The sequence below is a fragment of the Mytilus galloprovincialis genome, chromosome 10, assembly GCF_965363235.1.
Source record: "Mytilus galloprovincialis chromosome 10, xbMytGall1.hap1.1, whole genome shotgun sequence".
NCBI lineage: Eukaryota > Metazoa > Mollusca > Bivalvia > Mytilida > Mytilidae > Mytilus > Mytilus galloprovincialis.
The window spans coordinates 48,630,665-48,650,479 of NC_134847.1; positions in this window are offsets into that span (position 1 = coordinate 48,630,665).

Below are 19,815 nucleotides of genomic sequence, written 5' to 3' on the forward strand. Positions count from 1 at the left end.
AAATAAACAACAACAATAAAACACATATCATTCTGCAAAAATTAATTGGTCGAAATCATGGACAAAGAGGAATATATTTTTATTTATAGATATAAGATGAAGTGATGTGAATGCCAATAAAACAACTCTCATCGAAGTCACAATTTGTAAAAGAAAAACCGTTATAGGTCAATTTAGGAACAGACATACTTCAACAGAATATTTGCTCACACCTACCAGTAACCTATATAGAGCTCCAAAAATTAATAGTGTTAAACCATTCAAACAGGATTGAGACGTGCAGATGAATGAGACAGTGACCAATCAATGAGACAAATGTGTAAAAACGTCAACCATTGAAAACTGTCCTTCATAACAAGTTATCTATATTGACTTTTGAACAATACACACATTTCAAATAGTTATTGCAATCTTAAAGTGAAAACATTCATATTTCAGTTCCCACATTTATAATTGTTGATTTCTTGAATAGTCAGTTTTTGATACTCATTTAAATCGTACAACAGTCTAGTTTCTATTGACGGTAAGTTTCATTATACGAGAAATATAAAAATATCATTTACTTGTTAAATTTATTGGAATGCAAATGTTCAAACTCTAAAAGTAAAGAGATAATCAACATAGTTTTAATATTTGAAATAGCACACCATCAGTGATTGTATAGTATACAGTAAAGCCTAGTGAAATAAACAACCGAAAAATAAATTAAAATCATTACAAAATTGTTTTCATGCATTACTAGATTTGTTGAACTTACCAATTGGAATGATGGACAATCAATTACACATGGCAAAGGCCTTTTTAATATGTTATGAATGACACTCGGGAAAGATAGAAGGTAAATATTTCTGTACTATATACTATAGACTGAAACATTCTTATTTGCAGTTGTTGCATGATAATGTGGTCCCTCAATTTGATTCGGACATGAATGACAGTGAAAAGATAAACCACCAATTAAGACTCGGTGGTGGAAATGAAGAATTGTACATTACAGTTCCTCTGCATTATTCAATAAACAAAAACTTAAGATTATTTTTTTATGCACGCTAGGCTACGCTTCACAGGTATTTATCTTATGAATATGCTATAGTAGCACCTTCAATGTGTAAACATGAGAAGCTTATTTCTAGTAGGTCAGAGAAAAGTGATAATTGTATTTGTCATCATTGTATAAGACATGCCAGCTTGGCATGTTCTTCTGGGTCTTCTTTGAATTCCCAAAAAAATAATGAAGGAACCATTTATTTTTGAGAAAAAAATATATAACTGAAGCTTTGCAGTATTGTCTGAAAATGATTTAGGAAATAGCACGGAATTATTTTCATATAATTAAGACATTAGTGGGGTCAATGGTACGTGCTGATGACTTATTTTCATTACTAGGAAATAAATCAACAAATACCCTCATGACACAATCACCACCGAAGATGAAAATTAAAAACGTATCCTCTGATGATAGTGACATGACATTGGAAAATGGTTCTGTTGACATATTTTCTTTGTCTGAGAATGAGTCAAAGAACATTGTGCATCAGCTACAGATGGAAAATCCCAGAATGTTTCTGAATCTTTAAATGAGAGGAATGATAAAGATTCGGAAACATGCTGTTCAGTTGCATCTGTGAGCATTTTAAGGCATAAGAAAAAAACAGCTTGGACGAAAAATCTGTATTTGTCAACAGCAAATTGAAAATCAAGATAATTCTCCTTGTACAAGTAGTTCACTGCAAAGATAAACTGGTGTGATGGAAGACAAACCAATCATTATCAGTAGTACTGATTCTAATTTTGATTCCCTATCACAAAGTATTTTACGTTCTAATTTTGATTCCCTATCACAAAGTATTCTACGCAGAAAATATCATAGGCACTAAATCCCATACCTTTTTTCTATTGCTCCATTTTCTGTTTTTTGTGGTGCATTTTAGGCACCACTACCATTCATCCTTTCTCCTTTCTAAAACAACGTTTTTTTGATAAAAATTATAAAATCAAAGTCTATGCCCCAATAAATGCATTTTACAGGTTTCTTATTTTTAAGTTCATTTTTTATTTTACATATAGGAGATAATTATACAAGAAAGATGAAATTGTATTTGAAATTCCAGAGTTATTGCCCTTTGAAAATACAAAAGAGTTCAGATACCAATTGTTTTTAAAAATGGTGACTCGTATACAAATATAAATGTCACACAACAAATAAATTATTATCACTTTTCTCTTTTCACTGTTGTAAATAGCTTCATTGCATATTTCAAAACCATTAGATTTTCATTCATAGTTTGTCTTCTTTGTCTTGATTAAATGTGATAGACAAAATATGTTTTAATGTATGTATTGAGAAATAGCAGAAGAGCATGATATGCACAAAAGTATCATAAAACAGGTAAAATTAATTGCAAGCACATCTTTCACCAATTACAGCACATGGTTATGTAAATACTGTTGATTCATTTATTTTGTGGGTACCAATTTTCGTGGATTAAGGAAAACTAGCATGTTCGTGGTTTTGATGAAGTCTACATATCAACCTTTAAAAAAATTATCATTCGTTGAACATTTAATTTCGTGGTTCTTCTGTAACGACAATATCCAAGAAAATTGGTGTCTAACGAAAATTAATGAATTCACAGAATTTTTTTTGCAGGATTCACCATCTCTTTCTGCATACTGATATTATTTAAAAGCATTTGCAAAGAGAAACAATCAACTTATAGTTAAAGTGAAGATACATATTCTAAGGTAAGTAAATAATTATGATGCAGGTATTTTTTTGAAAATATGTAGTGAAATTCTAATTATATTATGCTAACAATTTGTACTTTTTGTTAAGTCAATGTGTTTTTGCTTTACTGTTATGCATGTGCTTACTTTAGCTTTACCGTTAAACTTTTGCTTCACTGTGGTGCATGTGCTTATTTTAGCTTTCCTGTCAAACTTATGCTTGAAAATACATGTACAACAAAATAATTGAAAGAAAAAAATTAAGAGTTTTCTCCCTTCAATTTGATTTAATATGAAGCATCAGACTTGTTTTCAATATAAACTTATATAAGACTTTAAACATGAGGAAAATAATGAGTAAATTATATCATATCTATCTTTTTTCAATAATATTTAGGCATTTATCAAATCTAACTGTCATTTACAGGTTTAAATTAACTGTATTTGTTTCAGTTTGTACATGCATTTTGTATTTTTCATGTTATATGTTCAGTGTTTATGTTAATGTTGATGTTCATGTGATATAGTGTCTGTACAAATTTTGATTTGCTTAATGTGCTAATCTTGCAGCTAAAGCTTAGTATAAGTTATTGTAATTAACATTGCATATTTACCACCACTCCCAATCAAGGTTGAAAAGCTTACAAATCAAATTACTTTTGATCTCTACACCACCAGTAGATGTTATTATTAATCTGGCAGTCAGTGAATTTTTCAAAACTGGATATCGGTATTATCACCAACCAACCATATAAATTTAGGCAGCTTAATAATAAGATAAAATTATTACTAAGAGATTATAAAAAAATTAAATCCAGCAAACATATTTCAAGAATCCGCCTTTTAATACAAGTAAATTTCCACACTGTAGCATTTGATTTGTGTGTTCCACGGAATATCCTCCGGGATACCCCTGATTTGACGTACGTTCAGCCAGAAGGTAATTACTACTTTAAAAATTCAGATACTTTTCATAAATTAAAGCCATGTTCCGTTAATATTTTCGACTGTTTGAATACACCTGCTACAAGTGAATCAACACCTATCATTTCTTCTTGTAAACACAAAAAAGGAAAAAGGAGCACGTGTAAGACATGTGATATGTTAATCACGACTCCTGATTTCACCAGTAACTTAACAGGAAAAACGTATTATACTAAATCTTTCGAACCTCTGGACTGTTCCACGGACAATGTAGTGTATGGAATCGAATGTACTTTGTGTGGACTACTTTATGTTGGTGAAACTCGACAAACTTTACGTAAAAGGATGAATCAACACCGGTCTGATAATAAAGATCCACAATTCAGGGTTCTTTATAACCACTTTAATCAACCGGACCATGATCCTTCGTTATCTATGAAAGTACGCATCATCGAGAAAATTTATCACCACACAAATAGTCCAGTACTTAGTACTCCTTTCCGAAAAGATAGAGAAAATTTCTGGATAAGGGAACTAGGTACTGCAATGCCATATGGTTGCAATGATAATGTCAAAGGAGTAGGAAATTTGTCAAGTCCAGCCTGCAGTGATGTTAATGTAATGAGTTTGTTTAATACTACCTTACGAAACCAACGTAGTCATGGACAAAAACGTTACCATCGGCCTAATGTAAAAAAGTCTTCCAAATCGAGATCGGCCTCTGGAAGCTTTGATGACCTTCTTTCTCATCTGCATCATCCGTTAGGGTTACATTACATTAGAACTATTCTTTTTTCACTGCCGGTTAATTTTCTAAAATGTTTGAGAGATTATGCACTTGACAAAGGAGGTACTAATACATCTTCTCCAATATACAGACTTGTCAGTATAATTTGTGATGTAGCTCTTTTCCGTCTCTTTAAACCAGTAAGATCGGAACCTTTGCATGAGGAAAAGAGGAAATTCCTTCCTGTTCACTTTAACAATAGAGGAATTGATGCAATCAACATCAGCAACGTTCTACATCACAAGGAGGTAACATCTAAAATTCCTATTTATTTTCAAAATCAGTCTGTTCCTATTGTATCCTACAGTTACACCAAAACCATTGCACCCAAAATATTTAACTATAAACAAGCATTACAGGACCTTGATTTAGAACAATACCTAAATAAACCTCTGACATGTGACTGTTCCAACTCGCCTTACAATTACAGCCCCTCTGCCCATGTTATTACTGGGGATCTAAACATAATTCAACATGAAAATCTCCGAAAGGTGATTTCTCGTGGTCCTAAGTTTAGAGAACCCCAACACATCAATTGGAACCATAACTTCAAAATAATTATGGATTCCATTGAGAACTACGCCAGAGCATGGGCTAAGCGAGAAGAAGTGCAACTGGACACTTTGTCAGAATGGGTCAAAACAATCAGGTCTCTGATAAAACGTCGCATTCATAAGTTGAAAAACTGTGTGAATGATCGACCTAAGTCCATTTTCAGTGACAAAGAGGCTATGAAATGTCTATCATCTCTTCAAGATAAGTATGTTGTTGTTCCTGCGGACAAAGCTTCAAATAATATTGTCTTTGTATGTAAATCGTATTACTACGAGTGTCTTATAAAAGAATTAGGAATAAATGAACACTCAGGTAATCCCACATACAAAAACATATCATTTGACAAGGATGAGATTTTGGCGAATCATAAGTCCTTCATGGCTTCTATGAACATTGCATTGAACAACAAATCCGAGGACTTACCTTGTTTGTATTGGATACCTAAACTTCACAAAATTCCGTACAAACAACGGTACATTGCCGGCTCATCTGCTTGTTCTACTAAAGAATTGTCCATTAGATTGACTAAAATTCTGTCCGCAGTTAAAGAGGGTCTTCAGATATACTGTGAAACTGTTTACTCACGTAGTGGTATTAACCATATGTGGATTCTGAAAAACTCTAAAGAACTTCTGGATAATTTTAAATCTCGGTCTTTTTCTGCAATTAGTTCTATTAAAACTTTTGATTTTTCAACCTTGTATACAACCATTCCCCATGTGAAATTGAAAACCCGTCTAAAAGAAATAATTCACAATGCTTTTCATCATAAAAATGGTAGCATACGCTATAAATTTATCACTTTGGGATACCATAAGGCATATTTTGTTAATAAGGAACAAAAGGGTAAAACATACTACACAGAGGAACAAGTGATCAGTATGCTGGAGTTTCTTATTGACAACATATTTGTTGAATTTGGAGGTAGACTTTTTCAACAAATTGTCGGCATTCCTATGGGAACGAACTGTGCGCCTCTCCTTGCCGACCTCTTCTTATTTTCATATGAATCGGAGTTCCTTCAGACACTTGTCAAAAACAAGAAGATCAAAGAAGCCAGGTTATTTAATTTCACTTTCAGATATATTGATGATGTTCTGTCCATTAACAATCCGAACTTTTCTGATTGGATTCCATTAATATACCCACCAGAACTAGAAATTAAAGAGACCACAGACATGGCTTCCTCTGCCTCATTTTTAGACTTATACCTCGAATTTGACATACACAGTCATCTCAGTACCAGAATCTATGACAAACGAGACGATTTTAATTTTGAAATTATCAATTTCCCCCACCTTAGTAGTAATATACCAACTTCACCTGCATATGGAATATACATTTCCCAACTTATTAGGTATTCAAGAGCTTGCAGCTCCTATTCAGACTTTGTAAAACGTCACCAGTGTCTGAGCAGAAAATTGATGAACCAGGGGTATGTCAAAGAACGTCTCGTCCTTTTTCTAAAAAAGTTCATCGGAAGATACCCAGAACTTGTTGATAAATATTCCGTATCAACTTCACAAATAATACAAGATGGTCTTGAAGTATAGATTTTGCGTACTGACGTTTGTTATCATCTTAATTACGTATTATAGTATTCTTTTATATGTCTTTTTTAGATATTCATTTGAAGTGACTCTGTGGTTACGTAAAACCACATACTTTGAACGGCAAAATTATTTCATTTATTGATATTACTTTTACTTAAGGATCTTGACATACTATGAATGACTAAACTATTTTATTCAATAAGACTACTTTTTCTGTTTAGTCTGTTTTTTATGATATACATTTGACGTGAAACTGTACTTATGTATCCCGTCATACTTTGAACCACACCATTATTTTATTTATTATTATTACTTTTACTGTTAAATCTGGTTTTTGTTATATCTACTTTACGTGAGTCTGCATTTATGTATGCCGTCATACGACAAAATTATTTTTATGTCTACCTGTGCGAATTTCAAACGCGCAATTTTACACCAGTAATAGAAACCTTCTATCATTTATGGGTAGACTTTACATAGATAAATTCAGCCGTATTTTACGTGAAACTGTACTTATGTGTCCCGTCATACTTTGAACCACACCATTATTTTATTTATTATTTTTACTGTAAGTCTGTTTTTTGTTATATCTACTTTACGTGAGTCTGCATTTATGTATGCCGTCATACGACAAAATTATGTTTATGTCTACCTGTGCGAATTTCAAACGCGCAATTTTACACCAGTAATGAAAACCTTCTTTCATTTATGGGTAGACTTTACATAGATAAATTCAGCCGTATAAGAAAAGCAAAATGAGAATGTTAAATTTGATGAATGCCTTTTTGTGCTACTTTGCTACATTTGTTGTTTATGTAGTGATATTAAGATGATAACACAATATTGACTGTTGTACCCCTATTTTTGACATTTTTACTCTTTGAGTATGTTTGTTTTGTTCATGCATCGTTGACAATGTAATGGAATTTGATGCGACTGTCATACAAGTGAGAGGTTTAGCTAGCTATAAAACCAGGTTAAATCCACCATTTTCTACATTAGAAAATGCCTGTACCAAGTCAGGAATATGACAGTTGTTATCCATTCGTTTGATGTGTTTGGACTTTTGATTTTGCCTTTTGATTTTTGATTTTCCTTTTTGAATTTTCCTCGGAGTTCAGTATTTTTGTGTTTTTACTTTTTACTACAACCAAGTCGATGTCAAGTTTCTTCCTAGAAGAAACTTTACTGCTGGTGGATTTTTCCCCGAGGGCATCATTAACTTGGTAGCTTTATGCATGATGAATACAAATAATACTAAGAACAAACCGGCTGGGACGTCGCCCGGGTTACCAAGGTCCCCTTTTGCTACACGGAACACTGTAGCATTTGATTTGTGTGTTCCACGGAATATCCTCCGGGATACCCCTGATTTGACGTACGTTCAGCCAGAAGGTAATTACTACTTTAAAAATTCAGATACTTTTCATAAATTAAAGCCATGTTCCGTTAATATTTTCGACTGTTTGAATACACCTGCTACAAGTGAATCAACACCTATCATTTCTTCTTGTAAACACAAAAAAGGAAAAAGGAGCACGTGTAAGACACGTGATATGTTAATCACGACTCCTGATTTCACCAGTAACTTAACAGGAAAAACGTATTATACTAAATCTTTCGAACCTCTGGACTGTTCCACGGACAATGTAGTGTATGGAATCGAATGTACTTTGTGTGGACTACTTTATGTTGGTGAAACTCGACAAACTTTACGTAAAAGGATGAATCAACACCGGTCTGATAATAAAGATCCGCAATTCAGGGTTCTTTATAACCACTTTAATCAACCGGACCATGATCCTTCGTTATCTATGAAAGTACGCATCATCGAGAAAATTTATCACCACACAAATAGTCCAGTACTTAGTACTCCTTTCCGAAAAGATAGAGAAAATTTCTGGATAAGGGAACTAGGTACTGCAATGCCATATGGTTGCAATGATAATGTCAAAGGAGTAGGAAATTTGTCAAGTCCAGCCTGCAGTGATGTTAATGTAATGAGTTTGTTTAATACTACCTTACGAAACCAACGTAGTCATGGACAAAAACGTTACCATCGGCCTAATGTAAAAAAGTCTTCCAAATCGAGATCGGCCTCTGGAAGCTTTGATGACCTTCTTTCTCATCTGCATCATCCGTTAGGGTTACATTACATTAGAACTATTCTTTTTTCACTGCCGGTTAATTTTCTAAAATGTTTGAGAGATTATGCACTTGACAAAGGAGGTACTAATACATCTTCTCCAATATACAGACTTGTCAGTATAATTTGTGATGTAGCTCTTTTCCGTCTCTTTAAACCAGTAAGATCGGAACCTTTGCATGAGGAAAAGAGGAAATTCCTTCCTGTTCACTTTAACAATAGAGGAATTGATGCAATCAACATCAGCAACGTTCTACATCACAAGGAGGTAACATCTAAAATTCCTATTTATTTTCAAAATCAGTCTGTTCCTATTGTATCCTACAGTTACACCAAAACCATTGCACCCAAAATATTTAACTATAAACAAGCATTACAGGACCTTGATTTAGAACAATACCTAAATAAACCTCTGACATGTGACTGTTCCAACTCGCCTTACAATTACAGCCCCTCTGCCCATGTTATTACTGGGGATCTAAACATAATTCAACATGAAAATCTCCGAAAGGTGATTTCTCGTGGTCCTAAGTTTAGAGAACCCCAACACATCAATTGGAACCATAACTTCAAAATAATTATGGATTCCATTGAGAACTACGCCAGAGCATGGGCTAAGCGAGAAGAAGTGCAACTGGACACTTTGTCAGAATGGGTCAAAACAATCAGGTCTCTGATAAAACGTCGCATTCATAAGTTGAAAAACTGTGTGAATGATCGACCTAAGTCCATTTTCAGTGACAAAGAGGCTATGAAATGTCTATCATCTCTTCAAGATAAGTATGTTGTTGTTCCTGCGGACAAAGCTTCAAATAATATTGTCTTTGTATGTAAATCGTATTACTACGAGTGTCTTATAAAAGAATTAGGAATAAATGAACACTCAGGTAATCCCACATACAAAAACATATCATTTGACAAGGATGAGATTTTGGCGAATCATAAGTCCTTCATGGCTTCTATGAACATTGCATTGAACAACAAATCCGAGGACTTACCTTGTTTGTATTGGATACCTAAACTTCACAAAATTCCGTACAAACAACGGTACATTGCCGGCTCATCTGCTTGTTCTACTAAAGAATTGTCCATTAGATTGACTAAAATTCTGTCCGCAGTTAAAAAGGGTCTTCAGATATACTGTGAAACTGTTTACTCACGTAGTGGTATTAACCATATGTGGATTCTGAAAAACTCTAAAGAACTTCTGGATAATTTTAAATCTCGGTCTTTTTCTGCAATTAGTTCTATTAAAACTTTTGATTTTTCAACCTTGTATACAACCATTCCCCATGTGAAATTGAAAACCCGTCTAAAAGAAATAATTCACAATGCTTTTCATCATAAAAATGGTAGCATACGCTATAAATTTATCACTTTGGGATACCATAAGGCATATTTTGTTAATAAGGAACAAAAGGGTAAAACATACTACACAGAGGAACAAGTGATCAGTATGCTGGAGTTTCTTATTGACAACATATTTGTTGAATTTGGAGGTAGACTTTTTCAACAAATTGTCGGCATTCCTATGGGAACGAACTGTGCGCCTCTCCTTGCCGACCTCTTCTTATTTTCATATGAATCGGAGTTCCTTCAGACACTTGTCAAAAACAAGAAGATCAAAGAAGCCAGGTTATTTAATTTCACTTTCAGATATATTGATGATGTTCTGTCCATTAACAATCCGAACTTTTCTGATTGGATTCCATTAATATACCCACCAGAACTAGAAATTAAAGAGACCACAGACATGGCTTCCTCTGCCTCATTTTTAGACTTATACCTCGAATTTGACATACACAGTCATCTCAGTACCAGAATCTATGACAAACGAGACGATTTTAATTTTGAAATTATCAATTTCCCCCACCTTAGTAGTAATATACCAACTTCACCTGCATATGGAATATACATTTCCCAACTTATTAGGTATTCAAGAGCTTGCAGCTCCTATTCAGACTTTGTAAAACGTCACCAGTGTCTGAGCAGAAAATTGATGAACCAGGGGTTTGTCAAAGAACGTCTCGTCCTTTTTCTAAAAAAGTTCATCGGAAGATACCCAGAACTTGTTGATAAATATTCCGTATCAACTTCACAAATAATACAAGATGGTCTTGAAGTATAGATTTTGCGTACTGACGTTTGTTATCATCTTAATTACGTATTATAGTATTCTTTTATATGTCTTTTTTAGATATTCATTTGAAGTGACTCTGTGGTTACGTAAAACCACATACTTTGAACGGCAAAATTATTTCATTTATTGATATTACTTTTACTTAAGGATCTTGACATACTATGAATGACTAAACTATTTTATTCAATAAGACTACTTTTTCTGTTTAGTCTGTTTTTTATGATATACATTTGACGTGAAACTGTACTTATGTATCCCGTCATACTTTGAACCACACCATTATTTTATTTATTATTATTACTTTTACTGTTAAATCTGGTTTTTGTTATATCTACTTTACGTGAGTCTGCATTTATGTATGCCGTCATACGACAAAATTATTTTTATGTCTACCTGTGCGAATTTCAAACGCGCAATTTTACACCAGTAATGAAAACCTTCTATCATTTATGGGTAGACTTTACATAGATAAATTCAGCCGTATTTTACGTGAAACTGTACTTATGTGTCCCGTCATACTTTGAACCACACCATTATTTTATTTATTATTTTTACTGTAAGTCTGTTTTTTGTTATATCTACTTTACGTGAGTCTGCATTTATGTATGCCGTCATACGACAAAATTATGTTTATGTCTACCTGTGCGAATTTCAAACGCGCAATTTTACACCAGTAATGAAAACCTTCTTTCATTTATGGGTAGACTTTACATAGATAAATTCAGCCGTATAAGAAAAGCAAAATGAGAATGTTAAATTTGATGAATGCCTTTTTGTGCTACTTTGCTACATTTGTTGTTTATGTAGTGATATTAAGATGATAACACAATATTGACTGTTGTACCCCTATTTTTGACATTTTTACTCTTTGAGTATGTTTGTTTTGTTCATGCATCGTTGACAATGTAATGGAATTTGATGCGACTGTCATACAAGTGAGAGGTTTAGCTAGCTATAAAACCAGGTTCAATCCACCATTTTCTACATTAGAAAATGCCTGTACCAAGTCAGGAATATGACAGTTGTTATCCATTCGTTTGATGTGTTTGGACTTTTGATTTTGCCTTTTGATTTTTGATTTTCCTTTTTGAATTTTCCTCGGAGTTCAGTATTTTTGTGTTTTTACTTTTTACTACAACCAATTCGATGTCAAGTTTCTTCCTAGAAGAAACTTTACTGCTGGTGGATTTTTCCCCGAGGGCATCATTAACTTGGTAGCTTTATGCATGATGAATACAAATAATACTAAGAACAAACCGGCTGGGACGTCGCCCGGGTTACCAAGGTCCCCTTTTGCTACACGGAACACTGTAGCATTTGATTTGTGTGTTCCACGGAATATCCTCCGGGATACCCCTGATTTGACGTACGTTCAGCCAGAAGGTAATTACTACTTTAAAAATTCAGATACTTTTCATAAATTAAAGCCATGTTCCGTTAATATTTTCGACTGTTTGAATACACCTGCTACAAGTGAATCAACACCTATCATTTCTTCTTGTAAACACAAAAAAGGAAAAAGGAGCACGTGTAAGACACGTGATATGTTAATCACGACTCCTGATTTCACCAGTAACTTAACAGGAAAAACGTATTATACTAAATCTTTCGAACCTCTGGACTGTTCCACGGACAATGTAGTGTATGGAATCGAATGTACTTTGTGTGGACTACTTTATGTTGGTGAAACTCGACAAACTTTACGTAAAAGGATGAATCAACACCGGTCTGATAATAAAGATCCGCAATTCAGGGTTCTTTATAACCACTTTAATCAACCGGACCATGATCCTTCGTTATCTATGAAAGTACGCATCATCGAGAAAATTTATCACCACACAAATAGTCCACTACTTAGTACTCCTTTCCGAAAAGATAGAGAAAATTTCTGGATAAGGGAACTAGGTACTGCAATGCCATATGGTTGCAATGATAATGTCAAAGGAGTAGGAAATTTGTCAAGTCCAGCCTGCAGTGATGTTAATGTAATGAGTTTGTTTAATACTACCTTACGAAACCAACGTAGTCATGGACAAAAACGTTACCATCGGCCTAATGTAAAAAAGTCTTCCAAATCGAGATCGGCCTCTGGAAGCTTTGATGACCTTCTTTCTCATCTGCATCATCCGTTAGGGTTACATTACATTAGAACTATTCTTTTTTCACTGCCGGTTAATTTTCTAAAATGTTTGAGAGATTATGCACTTGACAAAGGAGGTACTAATACATTTTCTCCAATATACAGACTTGTCAGTATAATTTGTGATGTAGCTCTTTTCCGTCTCTTTAAACCAGTAAGATCGGAACCTTTGCATGAGGAAAAGAGGAAATTCCTTCCTGTTCACTTTAACAATAGAGGAATTGATGCAATCAACATCAGCAACGTTCTACATCACAAGGAGGTAACATCTAAAATTCCTATTTATTTTCAAAATCAGTCTGTTCCTATTGTATCCTACAGTTACACCAAAACCATTGCACCCAAAATATTTAACTATAAACAAGCATTACAGGACCTTGATTTAGAACAATACCTAAATAAACCTCTGACATGTGACTGTTCCAACTCGCCTTACAATTACAGCCCCTCTGCCCATGTTATTACTGGGGATCTAAACATAATTCAACATGAAAATCTCCGAAAGGTGATTTCTCGTGGTCCTAAGTTTAGAGAACCCCAACACATCAATTGGAACCATAACTTCAAAATAATTATGGATTCCATTGAGAACTACGCCAGAGCATGGGCTAAGCGAGAAGAAGTGCAACTGGACACTTTGTCAGAATGGGTCAAAACAATCAGGTCTCTGATAAAACGTCGCATTCATAAGTTGAAAAACTGTGTGAATGATCGACCTAAGTCCATTTTCAAAGAGGCTATGAAATGTCTATCATCTCTTCAAGATAAGTATGTTGTTGTTCCTGCGGACAAAGCTTCAAATAATATTGTCTTTGTATGTAAATCGTATTACTACGAGTGTCTTATAAAAGAATTAGGAATAAATGAACACTCAGGTAATCCCACATACAAAAACATATCATTTGACAAGGATGAGATTTTGGCGAATCATAAGTCCTTCATGGCTTCTATGAACATTGCATTGAACAACAAATCCGAGGACTTACCTTGTTTGTATTGGATACCTAAACTTCACAAAATTCCGTACAAACAACGGTACATTGCCGGCTCATCTGCTTGTTCTACTAAAGAATTGTCCATTAGATTGACTAAAATTCTGTCCGCAGTTAAAGAGGGTCTTCAGATATACTGTGAAACTGTTTACTCACGTAGTGGTATTAACCATATGTGGATTCTGAAAAACTCTAAAGAACTTCTGGATAATTTTAAATCTCGGTCTTTTTCTGCAATTAGTTCTATTAAAACTTTTGATTTTTCAACCTTGTATACAACCATTCCCCATGTGAAATTGAAAACCCGTCTAAAAGAAATAATTCACAATGCTTTTCATCATAAAAATGGTAGCATACGCTATAAATTTATCACTTTGGGATACCATAAGGCATATTTTGTTAATAAGGAACAAAAGGGTAAAACATACTACACAGAGGAACAAGTGATCAGTATGCTGGAGTTTCTTATTGACAACATATTTGTTGAATTTGGAGGTAGACTTTTTCAACAAATTGTCGGCATTCCTATGGGAACGAACTGTGCGCCTCTCCTTGCCGACCTCTTCTTATTTTCATATGAATCGGAGTTCCTTCAGACACTTGTCAAAAACAAGAAGATCAAAGAAGCCAGGTTATTTAATTTCACTTTCAGATATATTGATGATGTTCTGTCCATTAACAATCCGAACTTTTCTGATTGGATTCCATTAATATACCCACCAGAACTAGAAATTAAAGAGACCACAGACATGGCTTCCTCTGCCTCATTTTTAGACTTATACCTCGAATTTGACATACACAGTCATCTCAGTACCAGAATCTATGACAAACGAGACGATTTTAATTTTGAAATTATCAATTTCCCCCACCTTAGTAGTAATATACCAACTTCACCTGCATATGGAATATACATTTCCCAACTTATTAGGTATTCAAGAGCTTGCAGCTCCTATTCAGACTTTGTAAAACGTCACCAGTGTCTGAGCAGAAAATTGATGAACCAGGGGTATGTCAAAGAACGTCTCGTCCTTTTTCTAAAAAAGTTCATCGGAAGATACCCAGAACTTGTTGATAAATATTCCGTATCAACTTCACAAATAATACAAGATGGTCTTGAAGTATAGATTTTGCGTAATGACGTTTGTTATCATCTTAATTACGTATTATAGTATTCTTTTATATGTCTTTTTTAGATATTCATTTGAAGTGACTCTGTGGTTACGTAAAACCACATACTTTGAACGGCAAAATTATTTCATTTATTGATATTACTTTTACTTAAGGATCTTGACATACTATGAATGACTAAACTATTTTATTCAATAAGACTACTTTTTCTGTTTAGTCTGTTTTTTATGATATACATTTGACGTGAAACTGTACTTATGTATCCCGTCATACTTTGAACCACACCATTATTTTATTTATTATTATTACTTTTACTGTTAAATCTGGTTTTTGTTATATCTACTTTACGTGAGTCTGCATTTATGTATGCCGTCATACGACAAAATTATTTTTATGTCTACCTGTGCGAATTTCAAACGCGCAATTTTACACCAGTAATGAAAACCTTCTATCATTTATGGGTAGACTTTACATAGATAAATTCAGCCGTATTTTACGTGAAACTGTACTTATGTGTCCCGTCATACTTTGAACCACACCATTATTTTATTTATTATTTTTACTGTAAGTCTGTTTTTTGTTATATCTACTTTACGTGAGTCTGCATTTATGTATGCCGTCATACGACAAAATTATGTTTATGTCTACCTGTGCGAATTTCAAACGCGCAATTTTACACCAGTAATGAAAACCTTCTTTCATTTATGGGTAGACTTTACATAGATAAATTCAGCCGTATAAGAAAAGCAAAATGAGAATGTTAAATTTGATGTATGCCTTTTTGTGCTACTTTGTTACATTTGTTGTTTATGTAGTGATATTAAGATGATAACACAATATTGACTGTTGTACCCCTATTTTTGACATTTTTACTCTTTGAGTATGTTTGTTTTGTTCATGCATCGTTGACAATGTAATGGAATTTGATGCGACTGTCATACAAGTGAGAGGTTTAGCTAGCTATAAAACCAGGTTCAATCCACCATTTTCTACATTAGAAAATGCCTGTACCAAGTCAGGAATATGACAGTTGTTATCCATTCGTTTGATGTGTTTGGACTTTTGATTTTGCCTTTTGATTTTTGATTTTCCTTTTTGAATTTTCCTCGGAGTTCAGTATTTTTGTGTTTTTACTTTTTTCCAATTACCCGCTCTCAACAATTCAACTCTAAAAGCACTTTCAGTAAACGAAAAACCAGACTAACGAACTAACTTATCAGCAGACAACTGTAAAAAGAAAACTATGTGTAGCATCTTCAAAACTTTCAAACTAAAACAAGCAAACAAAAGGAAAGAAAGACAGAATATTAACCCGAAAAGAAAGTTTGGGACGTCAACAGCATCTCAATCTCCAAAACTGAAACAGAAAACCCAAAGCTAAAAAAACCAACAGTCTAAAATAGTGCTAGTAACCAATGCAATTTACTAAATGCAGACAGTTTAAAATTGAGAGAAAAAATATCATTTTGGCAGACAAAAACCTAACAACAACCAGAGGAATAACATGCTCCAACATTTAAATTTAAATTGAAAGAAAAGGAAGGAGTAAGCCCCAACTCTTGCAAAGTTAGGGAAGCTGTTTACAGCTGTCTGCAGTTCATTGTTTCACGAGATAACATATCACCACTAATTAAAGAAATTGTCAGAATTTTTACTGGAGGATACAATTACTTTACCAGCTCTATCATCAATTAGTAAAATGGCAAGAGAAGCCGGTATTTTGTCGGAAATACAGTTAAAAGAAATTTTGTCGAACAGTAACAATTTAACCTTACTGCGGGATACCACGACCAAGAGAGGACGTCATTATTATGGTGTAAAACTGTGTACAGACACACAAGATTTTACATTAGGTAATTTAAGCTCTGTTTGTTTAAATAGAGACAAAAGATACCTATTAGGGATATTCCTAATCATAAATTGAAACAAAACAAAGTGATATCAACATTCTACTCTGAAATAATTGTAATGTAACAAAGTCAATGTATGACTTTCTTAAGAGATGTAATTAGGGCCCGTTAAATGGCGGACACCCTTTAGTAATCAGTCTGTCTGTCCATAACAAATTGTGTCCGCTCTATATTTATAGAACCGTTATAATTTCAAAGTTTCATGTATATTAACCAACACCAGAGAGTGCGCAATAATGTATGTACAACTTCCTAGGTCAAACGTCAAGGTGAAAAAATGTTTTATTAGACAAACCAATGTCCTATGGTAAAGATCATGTTTACTCTATATCTTGAGAACCCTTATGATGTCAAAGTTTATACTTGACATGTATATGTTACAGGCATTTTCTAAATTTAGGCATTTTGTAAAATGCCTGAAAACTTTAGGCATTTTCTAAAATGCCTGTAAGATTCAGTCATTATACATAATGACTAAATTTTCTAGGCATTTTACAAAATGCCTGTAAAAATTGATAGGCATTTTACAAAATGCCTGCAATTATTTTATAGAATGAAATGTTAAGAAAAACAATTTAAAGATTTGAACACCAGAGCAGTTTTATTTAAGATAATTACTAAATTAAAAGAGAAGAGCTAAAATAATCAAGAATACACTTTAATGAATTATTCCAATTCATACAAGTACAGAACTTGACATTTTTTTTTTAATTTCTCAAAATGTTTGGATGACAGAACATTACACAATATTTCTCCTGATTTTTTGCAAATATATTTTTGGGCGTAAAATCTAATAGCACTCCAACCACATTTGGATAAATCTGGATCTTCACACTTTAGCTCTTTCATTACCTTTACCGATAAAATACTTAAAGTTAGGTAGCATCAGGTTTGCAATAAGCACACACGTCACACATGGATATCTTCTTTTTCGTATGTTCCCAAACAAAAACAAAGTATATTATTATGATTCGTTTAACTTGCACCTTTTGACTTATAGCCTTTAACGGACTGAAGCAGATCCTTCTAAAGCTGGAGACGCTCCTGTCAAAGCACTGTTATTTTTCTTTTCTTTGTCAATTTCTAGCTCTCTAAGCTAAAGGGGCCAAGTGACCTTTTATCACCACTTGGCTGCTGTCTTCCGTCTTCGTCTGTTTACTTTCACAAACATGTTCTTCTATGGAATTACTCAGTCAAATATAACTAAACTTCGCCACAATCAGCATTGGAGTATCTTGTTTAAAAAATCTGTCCCATTAATCCCCGATTGCCAAACAATATAGCCAACATGGCTATAAATGAAACATAGGGGCAAAATACAAAGTTTTAGGCTTAATATATCTCTAAATATAATTAATTTAGAGCAAATCTGACATGGGGGTTAACAAGTTCTTCAGGTTAAGATATATCAGCCCTTATATTTTCAGATGCTCGGAAAACCCGTTGTTTGATTGCTGCCCATGAATTGGTAATTTATGGAAATTTTGCAGTTTCTGGTTATTATCTTGAATATTATAAAACGAGAGAGAGAGAGAGATAAACAGCAATAATGTTCAGCAAAGTAATATCAAAAATTAAGTCAATGGTCAATCAACTCCTTCAGGAGAAATTGCCCTTTCAGTCAACACTGTCTGCACGTTAAGAACTCTATGGCTGTTCTGCAGGGGTAATTTTCTGTTCCTGTCCTTAATACCGTCATTTCAATTGCAAGCTGCAGTCTAAACTTCTGTCCTTTTTTCAGGTCAATCAACTGTAGAAATAACCATAAGGATTTGTAACCAAATAGTTCACGTTTTAAAAATGCATGACATATTTGCGACTGAAGCAAAAAAAGAAAAAAAACAATAATCAGTCAATTGAAAACTATTTTTTTTTTTTCTGCTTCATATGTTTCACTTTACTGTTTTGAATCTAGATTTTCTTAAATTTTGATTACAAATTCTGTTCTTTTGACAGAACAATTTATCCTTATATCATTTTGACAAACTAATCATAAATTCACAATTGGAATCTGAAATACAGTGTGAGTACGCAATGAACGTAGTTTCACTTAAAAGAACATAGCATAAGACATAAAAACCTTCCCATCTGGTTTAAGGAGAATCAATTAATTCTAACGAATCATTATTTACTTTTTGCAAGATATTTTTTGTCCACTTTTGTCGTATGCATCTCAAGGATATCCCCCTTCTACAAATTGCCTGAAACTCAACAGGCAATTTGTGGAATTTTGCCACAAAATTTCAGTCATTTTACAAAATGACTAGGTATTTTTAGTCATTTTGTATAATGCCTGTCAAGGTTAGGCATTTTCTACATTGCCTGAAAATTTAGTCATTTTACAAAATGCCTAGTTTTAGAAAATGCCTGTAACATATATACATCAACACCAGCGGGTGCGTCATAATTTATGTTCCAGGTCAAACACTTTGATTTCAGTTTACAACCCCATATCCAATGATGTCAAAGTAGGAATGAAATACTGATTGCAAGATTTATTGATTTTTTACGTGCTTGTTCACAAGATAACAGTAAGCAGGAAGATATGTCACCTTAGCGGGACCCATTATTCTAAGTGTAAGACAACCAGTCCTCATAGGCGAATCAGGGTGGGGCCTTGGCGCCACCCTTTTAGTTAGAAAATTTGGTTGATTATATAGGAAATCACTGAAGCATAACTTGATTTGGCCCTATTAGGGCTGTCAGTGGGCTCCTTATGGACATGTCATGCTCTATCGTTGTTCCTTAATGTTTCGTGCTAAGTGAAGAAAAAAAAATGAAAAACAACAATTATGTCATGCATCGGAAGCTCC